Source organism: Diabrotica undecimpunctata, chromosome 2 (genome assembly GCF_040954645.1).
Source record: "Diabrotica undecimpunctata isolate CICGRU chromosome 2, icDiaUnde3, whole genome shotgun sequence".
Taxonomy (NCBI): domain Eukaryota; kingdom Metazoa; phylum Arthropoda; class Insecta; order Coleoptera; family Chrysomelidae; genus Diabrotica; species Diabrotica undecimpunctata.
This window is the reverse complement of record NC_092804.1, coordinates 129,490,113-129,511,894: the sequence shown is the minus strand read 5'-3', so window position 1 is coordinate 129,511,894 and position 21,782 is coordinate 129,490,113. Positions and strand designations below refer to the sequence as shown.

General features: G+C 31.8%; 1 protein-coding gene across 3 annotated transcripts in view; it reads left to right on the top strand.

Moving 5' to 3' along the window:
* LOC140434866 (uncharacterized) overlaps positions 1 to 21,782 on the top strand; it is a 541,244-nt gene that overhangs the window by 189,785 nt on the left and 329,677 nt on the right. The gene's annotated exons all lie outside the window — the stretch shown is intronic.

The following is a 21,782-nucleotide window of genomic DNA, read 5'->3' as shown; positions in this document are numbered from 1 at the left end:
ATCGGATAGAGTAATCGTGTAACAGTTTATGAAAGTAGAAGCCCCTTCGGTAGGATTATAATGTTTGTTACCCTATTAATTCAAGAAAACTGTACAACAGGAAGGTCTTTGTAATTTTTCGATTACTGTAGATTATGACATACAATATTTGTTTCATATCGTAGTTGAATTTAAACTACAATAATTTATAAATCAATCTTTAATGACATAATTTTTTACTGTCTAATTTCAATAGGTATGTCGATTTTTAATTAAAATATTTAATGCATTAAAGTCGCGTAGAGATTTTCACTAAACATTTAATTTTAAAGATATTATTATAAAAGTCCAAAAAAAGTATAAAAGTCTAGGGAATTTAATATCCCACTATAGATTTGTTTTATAGATTATCGTAAAGCGTTCGACAGAGCCAAATGGATACACTTATGACTGATACTAAAAGAATTAGGTGTACAACAACACCTAATTTTGCTTATAACTGAACTGTTCGAATACACTACTGGACCATTTAAACTAATATTAAAAGAAAATTGAACTTCAAATGGTAGATTAGCTAACGAAATATAAGTATCTGGGAAAAATTTCTCAAACGATATTAATATTGAAAGAGACTTTAAAGAGCATCTGACACAGCATGCTAAACCGTAAGGCGCCTTAACCAAACAATATGGATATTTGAGAAAAATTATAGCTCGTTTCAGAAAGAATTGTAAATATAACATTAATCTAGATTAAGAAGAAACGCTGAAGAAAAAAACAGTAGCGGTTAGCCTAAATAAAGAAAGGCAAAAATAGATTATATTTGATGTTTTGAAAAAATCGATCCGAAAACCGTATGAAAAACATGTCATAGTATGGACATCGTGCGCGGCGATGCCTCTGCCGTCTGCCTATATCGGAAACTTTTACTACCATTTGACTATTTGTGTACGATTTTGTGTAAGGTTAAGTGGCACACCACAAAAAGTGTTTTTATTTTCTCTTTTGTTTAATAATTAAAATGTATTGCTATACTTTTAGATGTTCCAAAAAAAACAAAGGATAATAAACATAAATTATGAGGTACAAAATTCTATTATTTTCTATGCGTAAGTTATTACAGACACATAGGCTATCACACAGTTAAAAACTATGAAACCTACGAAAAAAATACAGTAGACTATGACTACATTTGTGTTTTAGCACTATAGTAAGAACAAGATAAAAATCTAAATACCTACATAATTATATTAACGAGAAGTTAATAAAACTTTTGATAGTTATCAGTAAGAGAAAGCCCATTTCAGACTAGATTATGAAAAATGTTGTTGGTTTTACAATATCAGGTACATTTATATAATGATAGGAATACAAAAATAAAAAAACAACTTGCTTTTTCAAAACAACAATCAATCACTTCATTTTATCACAAAAACTTTAAAAAATTGCAATGTAATTGAACCCATTTTGTGAGCTATAACACTCTTATGCGCTTTAGGAGCACAACTATCAGCTAAATGTTCTTCATGTGGGAGTCCTGAGTAATAGTACTCCAACATGGTTCTCCTGTAAATTGTCAAACTTAGTCTTAGATAACAACGACAACCTTCTTAGTATTTATGTACAAGATACCGTCTACAATTATGTGATTATGTGTACGTGCCAATATTCTTTTAAAAGAGATTAATAAAATTCGCGGGTAGACACCGCGACATCGGTATGTCCCGTAGCGATAAATTTACCCTTTTATTGTAATTAGCATTTAAAAATGAAATTTTCATCTTTCATACAAACATCGATAGTTTTTAGCTATGGATGTATTTGGGTCACACAATCCTGTAGCAGATTTAGTCTAAAAGGTTTTATTTTACGCACAATTAGCACATTGGCTCTGGAAATGACCTATACATATACATTATTAATTATTTCCAATCAAGATTTTTAAGCAGCTCTGCACCATTGGTTCATTTTTGTTGCTTTTTTATTTGCCCTTTCTTTTTATCGTCATCATTACATAGCGCTACAACACTGGGTGAGTCTTCGCTAACTACAACTTTTCTCCACGTTGATCGGTCTTCTATGAATCTGCAATCAAATGAAATATTAATTTTTTGAGATATCCGATTTTGTGTCCGATCTAACTTAGTCAATAAAATTAATTCTCCTGGACTTATAAGAGCTTTCTTCATTCAGTATCTGTTCCTAATCTATACGGATTTGTAGCAGTATAGTAATAAAACCTTATTTGTTTTAGTCATTCTTCATAATTCGCATCACTATATTAAAATAGGTCTGAAGTTGTTCTTTATTTCTTCAGTGGCTTTATTATTAACTGTGATTATTGATCCAATATATTTAAAGTCTTCCATACTTTAAAAAACGTAGTTGTTGACTTTAATGTTTTATCTAAATTCATTGAATTGGTCTCTTCTGTGTATTTGCTTGTATTTGGTTTTCACCTCGTTGATTTTAAGTAAAACTTTTTTCATGCTCTCTGGACTTTGTTGAAGATGTCGTTTAGGAACGGGAGAGAGTTTCCTATGAAATCTATATCATAAGCATCATTCTAGGAGCTGCTTTGTTAATTGACCGTTAATGGATTACGTGTTAAAAGGACGTTATTTCTATTTTGGTAAGCTGTTCGTTCATTTTTGATTTATTTGAATCGAGAATCTGTATTTTATTAGATCTCTGGTTTATTTATTTATATCTCTGGTGTTTTGTTTCCTGTATCGTTATTACAAGGAGTTTGCTGGATACCGAAATAGGGAATCCAGTGGTACGTACATGATCTTTTGATTACCAACATTAGAAAATTTGTCTTACTGTAAAATCGTGATGATTTTACTAGAAAATATAATGTTGTTTAATAATAATGAAGTTGTTTCGCTTTGCCTTCTCCATCGAGGTCGCAGTGAGACTGCTATCGTTATACCTTCTGGTATTTAATATTTTGCCGGTCAAGCAACAATTCCAAGAGTTATTAACTTGGTACTGATATCTCTGCTTCCCGATTTTAGCAAGCCATTAAAACTGCTACATTCATGCTTTCTATTATCCAACGACCAGCCAGACGATTATATATAATAGCCAAGGAAGGTTTTGGCAATTTAATAGGTTTTTTGTGTGTTAGAATATAATTTCTCCAAAAAAGTAAAGATTATCTATCCGCTATCCGGATTTAATCCATCGATTAAATATTAGAATACTATTGAGTAATGCTATTACATACCAGCAAAAAAAAACGGTATAATAGTCAGTAACGAGAAAACCAGATAAATGTTCATTAAAAGACAAAAGAGACGATGTAGAATAGGGCATATAACGTAACAATAGACCCATATAATTTTGAAAGGTTTGAAAATTTAAATCCAGAAGTGTAATACAAACTACTAAAATCAGGATATAAAAAAACAATGTAAGTAAAACTCACAAGAAAAGCCCCAGAAATGTTTTACGACCGGGAACTAATGCTAAGGTCAAACAGGAAAATAAAGATTGGATTTAATTTTTTTGCTTAAAACTTAGCATTGCCAGCTTGTATTCTGTTATTCTCTTTTGTAGTGTTTTTGTTAAAAGTGCTCTTAAATCCCAACTATTTAGGCTGATGAACCATTTTAAAGTTGTACTGGTCTATTAAAATATTATGTCCTATTCTGTTTCGTAGTGCTCTTCTTATGATAGCCATATATTTTTTTTATTATCGTTGATTTGGAGGACCCTTTTCTGCGCTTTTTCTATTGAATGTATTAATGTTTTTTTGTTACTAATAATTATACTCGCTACTATATTAAACTCATCCTCGAAAGTCCGTATAATCTGAAGACCTTGATTATTAAACTGTGAGATTTTCTGTATTAGCTTTCAGGGCGATGCTTTCCAAAACGATCGTAAACACGATTGGAGATACGGCATCTTCCTGTTTGAGGTAACTGTACATTTGAAAGTAAGTTGACAGTTATTTCCTTAGGTATGCCTAGTTCTTCCATAGCATTTTAGTTACAATCTTATAATTATATCATATGTTTGTTTAAAATCTATAAATAACTAGCTTAATGTTTTTTTATTCCCATTTCATTTCCCATAACATTTTTCATTAAGTATATAATGTTCCTAACTTCACATTAATCTTTCCTGATTTCACATTTGTGGTTGCTGTATGTCAAAGAAGACACCATTTTCCATAGCGGGTGCTATGATTCCAATGGGATAAAGTACAACCTACATATTTATTGCCAAAATTACTTTGCTGCTGTATCGAGTACCGTTTACTGGTATATGAATTTTGTTACGAATTTATCTTGTGTGCTGAACTCTATCAAATCTTTTACCGCGAATTGAAAAGCACCTTTATTTATAACATTTATTTTTAACGTTCTGTGGAATATTTTACGTTTATCTAAATAAGTATTTACTATAGTGTATAATAGTTGTAATTTTATTTTACTATTTGTATCTATATAGGTATAATTTATAATATATGAATTGTCTTATATTATACAAAATCATCCTATTTGTGTAAAGTGATATTTATGTGGCAATTAGTTGTAAAGTCATTAGTCTGTCCTGTCGTATCAAATTTTCCTGATAATTTTTGTAGACAAGCGGTTTAGTTTATGTAATATAATATCCCCAATTGTTCTCATAATATTTAGGTTTCAAAACAGCTGTTACCTACGCTAATTCATTCACCTTTTTAAAGCACTTTGTCCAGTTTTCTGTAAAAGCATATTTATTTTACTTGTAGATTACTCCTTGTTAAAATTAATTTCTTAGGTAAGCCTTGTTCGGCATTAGTATTCTATGGTTTCATTCTTATGATTATATCATGTGTTTGTTTAAAATCTATAAATAACTAGTTTAATGTTTAATGTTTTAACTGCCTAATAGTGAATAATTGATCAACGATTTATTAAGTTGTTCTAATTCCACACTAATGGTGTCCTATTTGATAGTTCACCTATTCACTCAATCGTTCCAGGTGTATTAGAAAAAATACTGTATATCCTAATTATTAATATATAGCTTATATATAGCTTTTACCGCTACAGTTTGTGCAGTACATTTTATCATCACTTTTGTGTATGGGTATACTTTTCAGCAAGTTGGTACTTGCTCTTACTTCTAAATTGACAGATCAGCTGTTTAACTGCCTGTACTGAACTTTCTTTTTCATTTTGCAAATATATATAAAAATTAATAAAAACCACTCTGACATACCGTTGATTGAAATATTGGATACCCTATACTATTTATTCAACGGAAATACTAAGATCACACGGGGAGAATATTATGGGTTATTTCTGGTTTGGTCAAAATTTACACTGAAATTACTAACAAGAGAGTGCTCTCACTTCCACATGTTGAAATTGATATATAGTACCAACAGATGCTAGTCATATACCACCAGCACTAATAAAATGGAAACTATCAAATTAATGTAAATTTCATATAATTTCATTTAAGGAAACACACCTCAAAAATATTGAAAATAAATTAAAAATAGCTTAAGCGTTATAAAAGTAACAGAGCAGCAAAGCTCACAGCATGAGAATAGTGCCTCGTACTTTTATATAGAAATTTGTTGACAGACAAATATTTATTTTTTTATATACTAGGTTCTAAAAAAAGTGTACTCAAAACAAATAAATATTATCTAACAAGTGTTTTATTCCAGTTTCATATGAAAGCACCAGATATTAGATATTATAAATTTCGTCATAGGTGCAAATTTAAAATGAAAACCAAATGATAGAGCATATAGTGAAATATAAATATCTTAGCCCTCTATTGCCCGACTTTTTTGTAAACTTTTTTGTTTATAAAATGTTTTAATTTGTATATGTGCTCAAATATCCATTTACAACAACTATTAATTTTTTTAGATTTTTTAAATTTCGTTTGGGGAGAGTTTTGGGAGTGTTTACCAAAAACTAACGAATTAAGTTTTATACTTATTTATTATGCAATTCAAAAAAACAAATATTTGTAGTTGTAAAACATAAAGCAACTTTACATTTATCGCACATTACTTTAGAAGTATTACAGCATCCTGGTTTTTCGCATCTTCTTTTTTTCAGAAATTACTGGCCAGTGAAGGGTTTGGTCAAGCCTAACTTCCTTTGGTAGGACAATAGCAGTAGATCCTCTCCTCTGTTTTTTTACAATTTCGTTCTCAATTTCACTGAGCCTGGGACGTCCTTTGTTTTTGATCTGGTCATTGCTTGCTAACAGTACGCTACATAAGTGGTACTTAAACTGTAACAAAGGCAACTTCTTTTTAATTTCAAAGTAATTACAATCACGACAGCAAGGGTAATCACAATCACGAGGATGCAACAACCAGCTGTTAACAACAGCTAAATCCAGAAGGTGAAAAAATATTTTTAGATAACACTTTTTAGATCTTATGTCTGTTCGGTAAAAAGCAATTAGTGAATCCATAAGATCGACACCTCCAATAAATTTATTATAAAATTGCACTGAATTTGGACAGCATACAATAATTCTTGATTTTTGTTTCTTATTCCACATCTTGACTAACGAAGTAGGCTCAGAACCAACAAATGTACTAAGCAAATGAACCGGTTTATTATCGTACCACTTTAACGCTGTTTGTCTTATGCCATCTACTGTAGCGTGCTTTTCTTCTACAGTACCTCTGCTCTGTTTCTTTATATTCTTGTCATCAGAAAAATGGCAATAAGGCAATCTGTTTGGAAGAACAGTTCCCAAACATTGCAGTTCACGTTTTTCCATTTCAATCTGCAACTGAATGCTATTGAACCAGTTGTCAAAATATACTTTATAGTATTTGTTTGGTTTGACTATCTCACACAATCTTATTACTACATTACCGCTGGTGTCTACATTAGGCAAATGAAAAGGATGTTTAACAGTTCCTGTATATAATTCCCAGTTATAAACAATACCGTTGCTATCACACAAAACAAATGCCTTGTATCCCCATTTTTTGGGCTTGTTCTTCATATATTGTTTTAAAGAATGTGCCTCTTTGAATGGTATCATTTGTTCATCAATACACAATTTTTCACTCATTGGAATACTTTGAAAATTTTAAAATAGACCGTTGATGAATGGTCTAATTTTGTATAACTTATCATTATTGTTGACCATATTTTCGTTATTATTGAAATGCATTTTAGTTTTTATTTCTTCCCAGCGATTCCTAGATATAGTATCGACTATTTAAGCAACACGTGTTTCCTTCTGCCAAAATGATCTTGTCCTTGGCAAGCCATATATTGACATCAGTAGAACATATCCAATAAATTGGTTTAATTCTGCTAGTGTCATATTCAATGGTTTATTTATATTCTTTTGCAGTGCATACAAATTACTTTGTTCTACTATGTTTTCCAGCATATTGGTAGATATCATCTTTTTAAAATAATGTAGAGGGGATTCCGGTTCTAATAATTTGCATGTTGGTGAATTACCTTTCCATTCTGGAATTGGAAATACTGTTCGGAAACCACTCTTCCACTGAATGTTTTTTACGATCATTTTTGACCTTTTGAGCACATTTTGTTCAGTGTGTTTTTCTGTTTTATCGGTATCGCCCTCATCTTCATCTTGGTCCAAATCTAAATTGGTATCCTGGTCTAAATTTGCTTCGTACAAATCATCTTCATTTTCCATTTTATTTGATCCTGGATCGATTGATATCTGAGTACCTCGAAAATTCATTATCACTTTCTTATTATCTAAGCAACATACCTGTTTTTTTATCACAGTACTGAAACAACACAATAAAATAAACAAATGTCAACGGTAATCAATATCTAAATGCTGATATAATGCCTCTGTATGTATTTTAAAATATATTGAACACAATTTATAACAATAAATCACGATCGAAAATACAAACTAATAAGGCAGTCATGTCCATTTGACATACTGTTAAACATTTCCATATAGGTTTTGTCATAGGTTCATCGAGTGTATTAAAATGTATAACCAAATGTTGCCTGAAATTAACAGAGGGCATACTAGAGTCGTAAATTGTTTTAAAAAAGTTTTCTGCATCAAAAACTCCTTTGTTGCCTTGAGTACACACGGGGCTATAGAGGGTTTAAATAGCTGTATTGAGCGAGGATAAGGTTATTGATGAGGAAAAAAAGACCTATCGCTGAGGAAGTGAGAAAGTAATTGGCAAACACAAAGAGCACTTTAATTACATTAAATGAAATATGCATTACAATCTATCATGACACACATATCTTGATACACATGAAACAAGACAATTAATAAACACGTTAAGAGAATCTTAAGAAATAATAACCAAAATTTAATTTTTAGTACACAAAAGAAATAATGATAAACAGAAGATACACAAATTAAAAAAACGTTATCCCCTTATTGTACGCAAGAGAGATACCTCTAGGAAAAATCAAAACGATCGAAAATATATACCAAAACAACACAATAAAAGTAAAAGTAGAAGAAGAACTAACCGACCCTATTAAAGGTGACAATGGGATAAGACAGGGATATTACCTGAGTCCTCTATTATTCAACCTGATTATGGATGAAATAATAAAAAATAAGAATTAAAAAGGGATACCAAATGGAAGAAAAACAAATTAAAATAATCTGCTGTGCAGACGACGCAATACTACTCTTTCACAGTGAAAATGATTTACAACGTATGCTGCACCAATTTCATATAACCGCCAGAAAATTTAACATGTTAATTTCCCCAAAAGAGACAAAATGCATGGTTACAAGAGCAAATTTACTAAGATGTTAATTGGAGCTGGAAGGTCATATAATAGAACAAGTGTTAGAGCTTTAATATCTAGGCATCACATTATCTAGCTACGGAAAGCTCGAAACTAAAGTGGAAGACCCAGTGAATAGAGCAAACAGAGCCACAGGCTGCCTAAATGAAACATTATGAAGAAATAAAAATATCGGAAAAGAAACGAAAGGCAGAATTTACAAAACAGTCATCAGACCAATAATGACATACGCGGCAGAAACAAGATCTGACACAGAGATGACCAAAAAGATATGAAACAGCAGAGATGAAAACACTTAGAAAAATTGATGGTAAGACACTATGGGACAGAGCTAGAAGTACAGATATACGACGTAGACGCAAGGTGAAGAACATCAAGAAATGGAAGAGTAGAATGAAACGATCGTATAAGCCGAATGACAACAAATAAAACAATAAAGACGGCAAGAGACGGTTAACCAATAAGAAGACGATCAGTAGGACGACCACGAAAACAATGGAAAGGCAACTTACTGGAGGCACATTGAAAAACAGACAGAGTTATGTCTATATAAAAAGAAAAAGTAGAAGAAGAAGAAGATACACAGGATAAACATTAAAATAGTTGCAAGAAAGATAAAATAAATCAGTCATATTAATGTAGAATATCAGAGGACAGAGTGTTTAGAGAAAATAATGAATGTCATATTAATGTAGAATAGCAGAGGACAGAGTATTTGTCATAGCTTTGGACAAGTGCCCAATTGAAAAAAGAACACAGATCGTTCAAAAAAGACGGAACTCTAGAAAGAAAATAGAATAGATTTAAAAAAATAAAAGCAATAACATGTCTTTTTCTACTTTTTTAATATTGAAGATACGTAAGTAGAACATTGAATTAAAATGTAACCTTTGATATTTGTGATAAACCCATCACCTGAACAGTGGCGCCGATGTATGTAGTTAAGATTGTTTACAATTATTTTAACTGTTTATTTTTTTATTATCTATATATGAGTTGTGACAGATATCACAAACTTATTTATTTTCCACAAAGAGGCTCTTTAGAACCTAAAATTATTACTATACAAATCTGATTCGACATATCTTCAAAAAGTAATACACGGCATATAAAATTTAAATTTTTAATAAAAAGTAAAAGATTACGCATTACTTATGGGGTTTAAAAAACGAGCCTTTAGGTAGATTGAAGTACTAATAAGACCACCGCAATCGGGCATACCCCGGGTAATGATTAATTAATTAATCGGCTAATTCTTCAGTCACCCCCTTAATATGATTTTGTCAAATTGGTCCTTTTTAGAACCAACTATTCTAATAACATATATCTATAACTGTTAAGGGGGTAAATCTAAAAATCAAGAAAGTTTACTTTACTTAAACTTATCAGACATATGAGCTAAACACGAATCTGACTAATTTCTAGTACAAGAAACACATATAGGGCCTAACCTAGGGTATTTGGTATATAGCTGATCGCTGAAAACCACATTATAGATATAGACATATTATTTCTATCGGAAAAAAAGCAAAGAATAACTCAAAGTAAGAAAGGACAAAACCAGTCAGCTGAGAGAACCTTTTAACGATTTTGAGCTTGGATCCACCATCTATATATTTAATGAAAAATAATACAAATACCGACATTGAGGACCTGAGCACAAAGCTTATTACGACATCTGGACCAAAAACACTACAATGGCTTATCCAGATGATGAACAAATGTATTCAAATTAGGAGATACCCAAAGTCTAGAGACATGCCAAAGTTGTTACCTTGCTTAAACCTGGCAAAAACTCCAACGACCACAAAAACTATCGGCCAATATCTTTATTTTGTCAGCTATTCAAAGTGATGTACATCACAAATACTAAATCAAAGATGGGTACGAAAAATATCGGGTATCAGTGGTGGTATTTTTCAATCTAAATGCCGCTTACGACACCTTAACTTACAGAATATTTTTTGAAAAACTATATGGTATCCCCTTAGATAACAAACTCACTTATAATTTCTGCGTATGCCTACACAAGAGAATATTTTTTATATCACTCAATGGTAAAAATAGCAGATGAAGAACGGTCTCGCTTGGGGTAGCATAAAGGCACCTACACTGTATAACATTTACACAACCGAATGATCCATACCGGTAGATACTAAGACTTCTATTATATAGACGATACACCTATTACTGCACAATAAAAATAAACTATGAATCAATTTTTAGCCAAAACCCCTAAAAAGCTCGTGTGTGTTCCTTCAATTTCCCTAACATAGACGCCTTCACAAAACTGAACATCCAATAATGTCATGAAATTGTTGAACGTAGACTCCCTATAAATTCCTTGAAAATAGTTTGTATCGCACGGGGTCAGTCACAGATTATTGTTTAAAACTAAAAGGTAAATTGAGGACCAGAAATAATATTGTTCGCAAGCTTGTCAGCTAAAAATGAGGTGCACATCCTTCCGCCCTTAAAACATAGACGCTTGCACTATATGCATCTGCTGCCGAATATACCTTGTTAGAAAAATTATTATATTATTATGTTAGACATATTTATTTTGAGATAAACTTTTATCGAGATATCATATGTTGTACATAAATAAGACCAGAACTAAAATAATAAAAAAGCTTTATACAAGATATCGCAGAAGATTGGATGAAATAAAATTAGTTTTTATTAATCGGATGCTTACATAAAACGTACAAAGACATACTCACGTAAACAAAATATATTACGAAATTTTTGTAATTAAAAAAAACATCGAGTTTGGCATTGAACTAATAAAATTATATTAAATAAAAGAACAACATTTTTAAAAATGCAGACAAAATAAAATTTCCTATGCAACCGAATATTACATTAAATAATAAGCCCAAATCCTTTTGTATCTATATACCTGTTTTTAAAGAACCAGTTACCTTTCAGTACGTAGTTATATCAGGTAATAAGATATCCTCTGTTACTCGGTGTAATGCGTATTAGATTACACTGTCTACGAACAGTAGATAAAAATAAGGAGCCCATATGAACCGTTCAGGGTATATGTTGAAAATATACGGTATAATCACACAGTTGCCAAACTCTCAGAGCTTACTTAAACCGATAAACGTATGGTTCAAATATACAATGAAGAAGATCTGAACGACCCCTATAATATATACACGTGAACTAAGCGATATACATTTATGATACAGGGGTATTTACGGGCTCCAAAAAATTTTTATAAATTATTAAACTCTACATGTTGATGAATCGACTGAACCAATATTACGGAATTGTCAAGTGAGCTCCGTATATCGGTATCCACTTGACCACGGAGCTCAATTGAACCTGAATTTTAACATGGGCGGAGTTCACTTAATGCCGTAGATATATATATATATATATATATAAATATATATATATATATATATATATATATAAATATATATATATATATATATATATATATATATATATATATATATATACAAAGAAATATTATATTTCATTACTGTAGGTAATTATACTTTTAATGATTGTGTTATATATCTTGTGCTTGTTATTATTAGAGATTGATTGATTTCAAAGGATATTATTAAGAAGGGAAATTGCTTTTCATGCTTGCTTGTCTTTCTCCTCAATTGTGTCGTCTACGTTTCCTAATTTTGTGATGATCATACCTAAATATTTATATGTGTTGCAATGTTTGATAACTTCTCCATCTTCCAACCTGAGGTCCTGTTGTTTCCCGCCGATACACATACACTCGGTTTTTTGGATATTGATTTCAAGTCCCCATTTTTTATACTCCTCGATTAATTTTCGAATCATATACTCAATATCTTTATAATCTTGTGCTATCACTAGTTGATCATCTGTAAATGACAAAGTGTATATGCTATTGTTGTTAATCGGAATTCCCATATTTCTACAATTGCGCTTCCATAGTTTTAGAGCTTGTTCTAGATAAATTTTAAATAATGTCGGGAAGAGACAGTAGCCCTACTTAAGGCTTTAATTTATTTGGAATCCACTTGACAGATTATTTCCAACCTTTACCTTTGAGTTAGCACTAGCGTACAGTTCCTTCGTCGCATTTATTTAATGCATGCTTATGTTTGTTTTCTCTAACGCTTTCCATAATTGATAATGTGGTACGCTATCATAAGCCGTATTCGTAAGTCTACATACAATAAACGTACTTCTTGATTAACGGCTATTTTCTTTTTAATAATCTGTGTAATGCAAAACAAATAATTAACAGTAGATCTACCTGCCCTAAATCCTGCCTGTTCCTCAGCCTCTAAGTATTTATATTCGCTTTGTATTCTGTTTTTAATTACTTTTCTGTATATTCTACTGATCGAGTTTGTCACGGCAATGACTCTGTAATTGTCACATTAATCCCTTCTGCCTTTTTTATGTATAGTCGATATGAATGATGTCTTCCACTGCTTTGGGGTTGTCATTTCATTAATGCAGTTTTGGAACAGTTTGGCTAAACATGAATATAGTTTGGTTGTACCGTGTTTAAATAACTCTGCAGCGATATTCCAGCATATTATAATTTATAAAAAAACTCCTATAAAAAATATCCTTAGTATTTGTAAGTTTTTAGGACCTCTTTTTGAGCCAGGCAGTAGTTTGACAATATTTCCCTGGGTAACTCTCACCCTTGTATTTAAGCGGGGAAACATATTCCACTTTGTTAATAAGCCTTTCCCATATAAACCAACTCACGTCTATTTTCCGAAGAATGGTCTTTATCCTGGTATACCAATTCAGTTTCGTCTTGTTCTTGTTCTGATTTTTTTCCACTTCTTTCTTCCACCACATCTTGTTCGTCTGTACTTTCGCCGTCGACACTTTTCTTAGCTTCACTGTATTCATATAGGCATTCTTCCATTAGACCCTTTAGAATCATTTGTTCTTTCTCGTAATTCACTTTTCTGAAAAAATAAATAATTGTTGATTTTTGTTTAGTACACATTGTATACTCCGTATAATCTCCTGTAAATCCTTGGCTCGAATAATCAGCAGCATGCTAGCTGACCGAACAATTGGACTGCCTCAGGAATCTGTCCTAGCTCCTCTTCTATTTAGCCTGTACATCGCTGATATACCAGAAATCAGATTAAAGAAGTTTGGTTACGCCGATGACTGGGTCCTTGCAACAGGGTATAAGTCATTTAAAGAAACAAAAGAAATCTTCACGGCCGACTTACCCATAGTGGAAAAGTATTTCCGTAAATGAAAGCTTCAACCAAACGCTACTAAAACAGAGGTTTCCAGTTTCCACCTAAATAACCAGCTTGCAGGAAGAACACTCAACACCAACTCGAAAACACCACATCCGCCTACAATAAAACACCAAAGTACCTTGAGGTGACTCTTGACAGAAGCCATCTTTTAAGGAACATCTGTCAAAAACAGCGGAAAAACTTAAATCCAGAAACAACATCATCCAGAAGATGTGCGGCACAACACGGGGAGCATCGGCTTCCACCTTGCGATCATCTGCCCTGGGCCTTGTCTTCTCAACCGCGGAATACTGCTCTTCAGCCTGGCTTAGTAGCCCACATATACACAAAGTAGATGCCCAATTGAACAATACAATGAGAATGATTGCTGGCGTTATCAAATCCACCCCTAGGCAATGGCTCCCATTGTTGAGCCACATTCCACCACCCAAACTACGGCGCATACACTCCCTCACTAGTGAGTACAAAAAGATACTTAGTACCGAGATCTTACCAATCAATTAAAATATAGATGCTGCCAACAGTAACCGTCTACATTCTAGACGACCGCCAATAAAAACAGCACATACTGTTGTGGAAAATGAGTTCAACTTAATGAATACTTGGTCTCAAGAATGGATGGATCAATAGAATAGCAGCTTACCCTGCATTACAACTTGCAACACATGAACTATGCTGAACCGAATCAGAACAAAACACGGCAGATGCGGTTACATAATGTACAAATAGAGTAAACGACCAGCCCCACTCTGTGACTGCGGACAACCATAAACCATCTGTTACATCACAGAACAATGTCCCACAAGATCCTATCATGGTAAGTTAGGGGATTTCCTAATGGCGACTCCAGAGTTGATAGACTATATAAATAAGTTAGATGTTCGTTTGTAAACATATGTATTATGTTTTATACAAAATAGATGTAAATTTAAATGTAAATGTGTAAAGTGCCATACAATAAATAAAATAAATATATTGATCGAAGTTCTAAGAGACATTGCTTGGATGGCAGAGACCTTAGCATAATTGCAAATTTGTATGGAAATTAGACATCAGTTTTAGTAGACGGTTTGGAATCATAGGCTCTTAATATTAAAAGAGGAGCACGACCGAGATGCCTCTTGTCGCCCCTGTTTTTCAACATTTATTTTAAAAGAATTTTCAGAAATGGACTTTCTGAAAAACAAGAAGGAATAATTGTACCGGTGAAGTCATCAATAATTTGCGATATGCGAACGACACAGTACTCCTAGCACCTACTCAAGAAGGGTCTGCATACATTACGTGACAGTGGCGTTGAAAGCTGTAAGAAACCAAGTCTCTATCTGAACATACGGAAAACCAAAATACTCGTAATTAGTAAACAACACAATACAAGACCGTATATATATGTAAATATGTAGTACCAAATTTGAAAAAGTTGATCAAATTTTTTACCTTAAGTTAAATTGTAACGCAGATAGTCACGGTGAAATTAGATCCAGAATTGAGAAGTCCAAAGCAGCTTTTAAGAGGATATTCAAGGTATTATGTAACTGAGACATTAAATTGGCACTACGGATCCATCTACTTCGCTACTACGTGTTCTTGATCTTACTTTATGGTGTCGAGTCTTGGACTGTTAATAAAAATGATATAAATCGCCTTAAGGCTTTCGAATTGTGGTGCTATAGAAAGTTTCTCGTGTAAAGAAGATATTATAAAAAGCATCAAAAAGAGAAAGCTGGAGTTCTTCCTGACATGTAATGAGAGGTCCCAAATATAGATTTCTACAAAATATTGTGCAAGGGAACATAGCAGGCAAACGCAAGAAAGACTTCATGGTTGAAGAACTTGCGAAATTCGTATAGCATTGATACAAGCATGCTATTTAGGGTGGCAGTGAATAAAATTAAGATAGCTATGATGGTAACCAACGTTCTGAAAGGACATAGTACATGAAGAAGTTTTTAGGCATATTTAAAAAAATTAAAATCGAAATTTAATGTCATAGGAAATTCTACAGCGACCGGTCAATGAAAGTGATAAATTTTATTGATCTTATGAGAAGGAGAATCATAAAAAATTGCAAAAATCGAGCAACGTCAAATTTTTGGTAAATACGAGTTGGCGTTTTAGGGAGACACCCGCAGGTAGTGGCAAACTTTTTTGCATCTTATTTGGTGTCCAAAAATTTACATTTTTAGCAAAATTCAGCTTGTTCGTATAATTTTTAGAGGTTAAATCTCCGACGACGCAGAGTGACCACCACCCGATGTATTTTCTAATATTAGTTATTTAACATCAACATTTTTGGGCTTATTTGTGTAATGTCCAACTCTGGTATATTTATTTGTTTTTGGATAATTTTCAATTATATTTTCATTAGATATACTACTGGTTTATGATCTAAACTTCTGTCGGCCCCAAGGAATGTCTTTAAAAACTCGATCACGCTTTTATGTCTACAATATATTAAAATATACTGTATTTAGCTTATAAAAGTACAACTTACGGCATCTGTTGAAAACATAAAAGTGTATTTTTGACTATATTATGGCAATATATTCAGCATAATGGGAAATATTTATTAAGTTCTTTATTAATGTTGCCATCATGGCGAAGAACATAACCGTATCGATTTGTTCTCTAGATAAATAAATTAAGAAATTATAAATGTTTAAACTATCTACTAGATAAATTTAATAATAATTTGCAAAATAAATTTGCACAATCTTCGTACTATCCTTAAAAGTGTGTCCTAGTTTCTCATACTAACATATAATTGAATCTGTTGACACCCATACACATTTTTGCGAATAAAAATTACAGCGATCTAATGATTTATCAACAGCATAAATCTTTCCATATGGTATAATTATCAGCTTTCTCACCCTAGAACTGTATTTTAGCGTAGGAAGTCTCCAAATTGAGTCAAATACATCGTCATTCATATCGCTGTACCTCCCGATTCTCCGTTAACAGTATAAAATTCGTCATAATAATATATTCAAGACCTGGTTATGTCAAAATATAATAAATTAGTCACACAAACAGTTATAACCGAAGCAAATTATATAGTTAAGAGATACTTAACTTAATGAAATTATTGTTATTTTCACATGAGGTTGAAGTTTGGTTTTACATCTTTGAACCATGATGATTTTAACTGCACAAACTTAACAAAAACAAGTTATGAATAGATATTAAAATTAATTATGCGACTGGTAGTTATATAATGCAATAAAATTTTTGACAATTATATAGATAACATGAATTTTAATTAATTTAAATCTATGGCATACAAATAGAAAAAAATGCAAAAAAAGAAATAAAAGTGATGCTATTGGCAATACGATTAACAAGATACTTAAAAACTATTATGTTAAGTTCTATCTATCAAAAATTTAAAAAATTATTATGCATATTATCTAGTGATTAAAAAATATTACTATTTTAATGTAAATAAGCCACAATTTAAGTTTAAAAGAAGTATCAATTTCCACTTTGGAAATAGTTCTCGAAATACAAACATTAATAAATTGAACAAATTTTGTTTTTTGTTACTTGGTTACTTGAAAAATTCTTCTAATAATTTAATTTTATCTGACTTATGTATATTGACAATTCAGACATATATTATACATTTTAAGAAGTATCTACCAAGGAAGAAATTATAGAGATCATAAAAAACTTAAAAAACAACAAAGCACCTGGTGAAAATGGTATTATTGCTGAGTTTCTAAAAGAAGGTGGCGAAATGGTGCAAGAAGAAATCGCTGAGTTAATACGCGAAGTGTGGATCAAAGAAAAAATACCCAATCAGTGGAAAGAAGCAATCTTATGTCCAGTGCATAAAAAAGGAGACGTTACAGAGTGTAAAAATTACAGGGGAATAGCTCTACAAGATACAGTGTATAAGATTCTGGCCATATTAATTAGAAATAAAATTAAAATAAAAGTTGAAATTTGTCTAGGTGAACATCAAGCTGGTTTCAGAGCAAACAGATCGGTAATAGACCAAATTTTTACACTGAAACAAATTTTAGCTAGCTCATATGAATTCAACCTAACATTACAAATGCTGTTTATTGATTTTAGACAGGCATATGATACTATAAAAAGAAATAAAGTATATGAAGCACTAGAATATTTTAAATTTCCACCAAAAATAGTAAGCCTGACTAAATGCATACTCAATGATACTAAAAGTAAAGTCATGTTAGAAGGACGGGTTTCGGATAGCTTTAGCACCAATAGCAATACCGCTATTAACAGATTTTTTTTAATTTGATCTTAGAGAAGATTTAACGAGAATGTAACATCTACACTAGAGGCACAATATATCATCACAAGCATTAATGCGTAGCATATGCAGATGATGTTACCTTAATAATAAGGAGACCTGCAGAATTAAGAGAAATCTTTAATGAATAGAGAGAATAGCCAGGGAATATGGTTTAGAAATAAACGAAGAAAAAACAAAATATATGGTGATGAGGGAAAACGAAAATCATCTAGGACAGTCCTTTAAGATACAATGCCCAAGTAAAGAATATAACTTTGAAGTTGTTAGCCAATTCGATTACTTGGGAGTGACACTAACAAATAGGAATGAAGAGAACCAAGAAATCATAAAAAGAATGGCCAAAGCTAGTAAGAGTGCTGGGAGCCTGACTAAGATACTGAGGTCGAAGATAATATCCAGAACAGCAAAAAAACGAATATATACAACAGTTATCTGACCTACAGTACTCTATGCTAGCGAGACCTGGACACTAAATAAAGATATGGAAGTAAAATTAGATAGATGGGAACGAAAAATCCCTTAGAAGGATATACGGAGGTGTAAAAGAACACCTGGGAACATCTGGCGAAGAAGAACGAATGAAGAAATAATGCAAATATATGGGCAACCAAAAGTAACAAGACTCGCTAAAATTCAAAGATTAAGATGGCTCGGACATATAGCAAGAATGAAGGAAGGAAGAGTTTCAAATGAATTAATAAACACGGAGGCTGGTACAAAAAGAAAAAGAGGCCGCCCCCGAAGAAAATGGCTGGAGTCGGCAAAAGAAGATCTGAAGTGGCTGCGGGTACAAGATTGGAAAAACTTGGCACAAGAAAACCGTTGAAGCCTTAGGCCTTTGAGGCCTGTTGAGCTGAACTATATATATTATAAATTTTAAAGTAGACGACTTTAAAATGATATTGCCAATATTGCTGAGTTGCGTTCCTGGGACGACTTTCTTGTAAGATAGTTTATTCGATTACATTAAATCAACTTTAACTTAAAAATATCAATAAATTGGCACATTGTCAAAATTCAAGCAAATTTTTACGAAGATATAGAGACAATAACAAAGGGCTTGAAGTTGCTTCCAGCATATTCAGGCACAAGCTTGAAAAAAATTCTACACAGAGCCAGTTTATCCATGTTCCGGGAAAGGTTGCATTTATAAATCAAATTTAATTTTTGTTGAACAATATATTGTAAGTATTAAAGATTTGCTTTTCAATGTGATATCAAATTCTTATTTTGACCGAATTATTTTTAGTTTACATATAGTACATGAAAAGTCATATGAGCAACACAGAAATATACATTTAAATAAATTTAATATTTTTATAGAACAAAACAGTAGACATACTTTAGATAACCTCAATAGAAATAATGACATATTAGCGACAGTGGTCGATCTATCAAATGGACGTTTAAAAGCAACGGAGAATTTAATACTGTCAAAGGGTTTAAACGTTGCTGTGACTTATCCATATTTTCCAAAATTAGACATATGTAATTAGCTCAGTGGAGAAAATATATTAATATTTACCAACCCACGAAAAAGAAGTATATAGAGTGTTATGCAAACTTGAATTGGAAAAGTCTATTAAAATTAAACAAAACATAAGCATTAAAAAATGACGACTCCATAATGATCTTACCAGCAGACAAGAGGAATGCTACTGTGATAATGGATAAAATTCTATATGAAAACAAAATTAACAAAACAAAGAAAACAAACGAACCTTATACAAAATTAACAAAGGATCCAACAAAGCCTTTGGAAAACAAAATATATAGAACTTTATTCAAGTTTAAAGATTATTTAACAAATTATCAAAGAAGATTAATTACACCGCATTACAGTAAGAGCCCTCATTTTGATGAAGTGGTGCCGAAAGTTCATAAAACGAATATACCACTTAGGCCTATTTGTAGTACCATGAATTCTCCTTGTAGTGAACTGCCAAAATGTTTATTAAATATTACACAACTATTTGCAAATAAAAATGACACCTTTATAAAAAATACACAACATTTTTTAAATAAATTATCGAATACTGAATTTAATTCAAATAATATTTTAGTAAGTTTTGACATTATTAAGTAGTTTATTTACAAATGTGCCATTAAATAAGACTTCGAATATAATTAAGACAAACTTAGAGAATGATGAAACATTGGCAACTAAAACAAGACTAAATATATCAGCTATAATGGAATTATTGACATTATCTACTGATAATACCTAAATTTGAAATGATTTGATAATACCTGAATTCCGTAAACAAAATTTTGATCTAGCAATGGGCTCTAGTTTGTCTCCATTATTAGCCGATATATATATGGTAGATTTTAAAACAAATATTATTTCTAAACAAAATTTAAAACCCAAAGTATGGTGGAGATATGTAGATGATGTATTCTCATTCATCATTCAATCTTCGCTTATCCACTGCTGGACATAGATCTCCCTCATAATTTTCCATCTATTTCGATCTTGTGCCTCTTGCATCCAATTCCTATGACAACGTTTTAGATCGTCAGTCCAACGTGTTGGTGGACGACCTCTACTTCGGTAGGCATCATCTCTTGGTCTCCATTCCAGTATCCGGTTTGTCCATCTATTGTCTGTCATTCAAGCCACGTGACCTGCCCAGTTCCATTTTAGTGTTGCTACTCTCTCTACTGCATCAGCCACTCCTGTTCTTTGTCGTAGCTGGCGATTTGAGATCTTGTCTCGTAATGTATTCTCATTATGGCCTCATAAATCAGAGTTGTTGGACACATTCATGAATGATATAAACGATAAACAAGAGACAATAACATTTGCCATGGAAAAGGAATAAAATAACACACATACCTTTCGTGGATGTTTTACTTTTTAAGAACGATACTGGATATGAGATTCAGGTTTATAGAAAACCAACACACACCAACAAATATTTAAATTACAAATCAAATTACAACATGAATATTAAAAACGGAATTATTAAATTCCTATACGATAGAGCTCAACATTACTTGTCCTAACAAAAATTCGTTTTTAGAAGAAAAACCTTTGTTAACATCTGTTTTAATAAAAAATGATTATCCTTTATCGCTTATAAATTTTCAACAATAGACCGAACAGAACAGAACAACTTAGAACGAGATTCTACAGCATACAGCAAAATAACATGACCATACATAAAAGGATTATCAGAAAAACTGAAAAAGATAGGAAATAAATTCAAGATTTCGACAACATTCAAAACAACAAACACATTGAGATCTATTCTATCTAAAACTAAACCTCACAATTAGCAAGAAACAACAAAGAATTGTATTAATAAAATACCTGGTGAATGCGATCAGTTTTATTTAGGTGAAACATCAAGGCCATTAGATGTTAGAATAAGTGAACATCAATCTTATATTAAAAATAGAGAATTTGATAGATCTCATATATGTAAACACGCATGGGAAAATAGACATAGGGTTCAATGAAACGATTCGAGTATAGTACTAAAAGAAACAGATGAT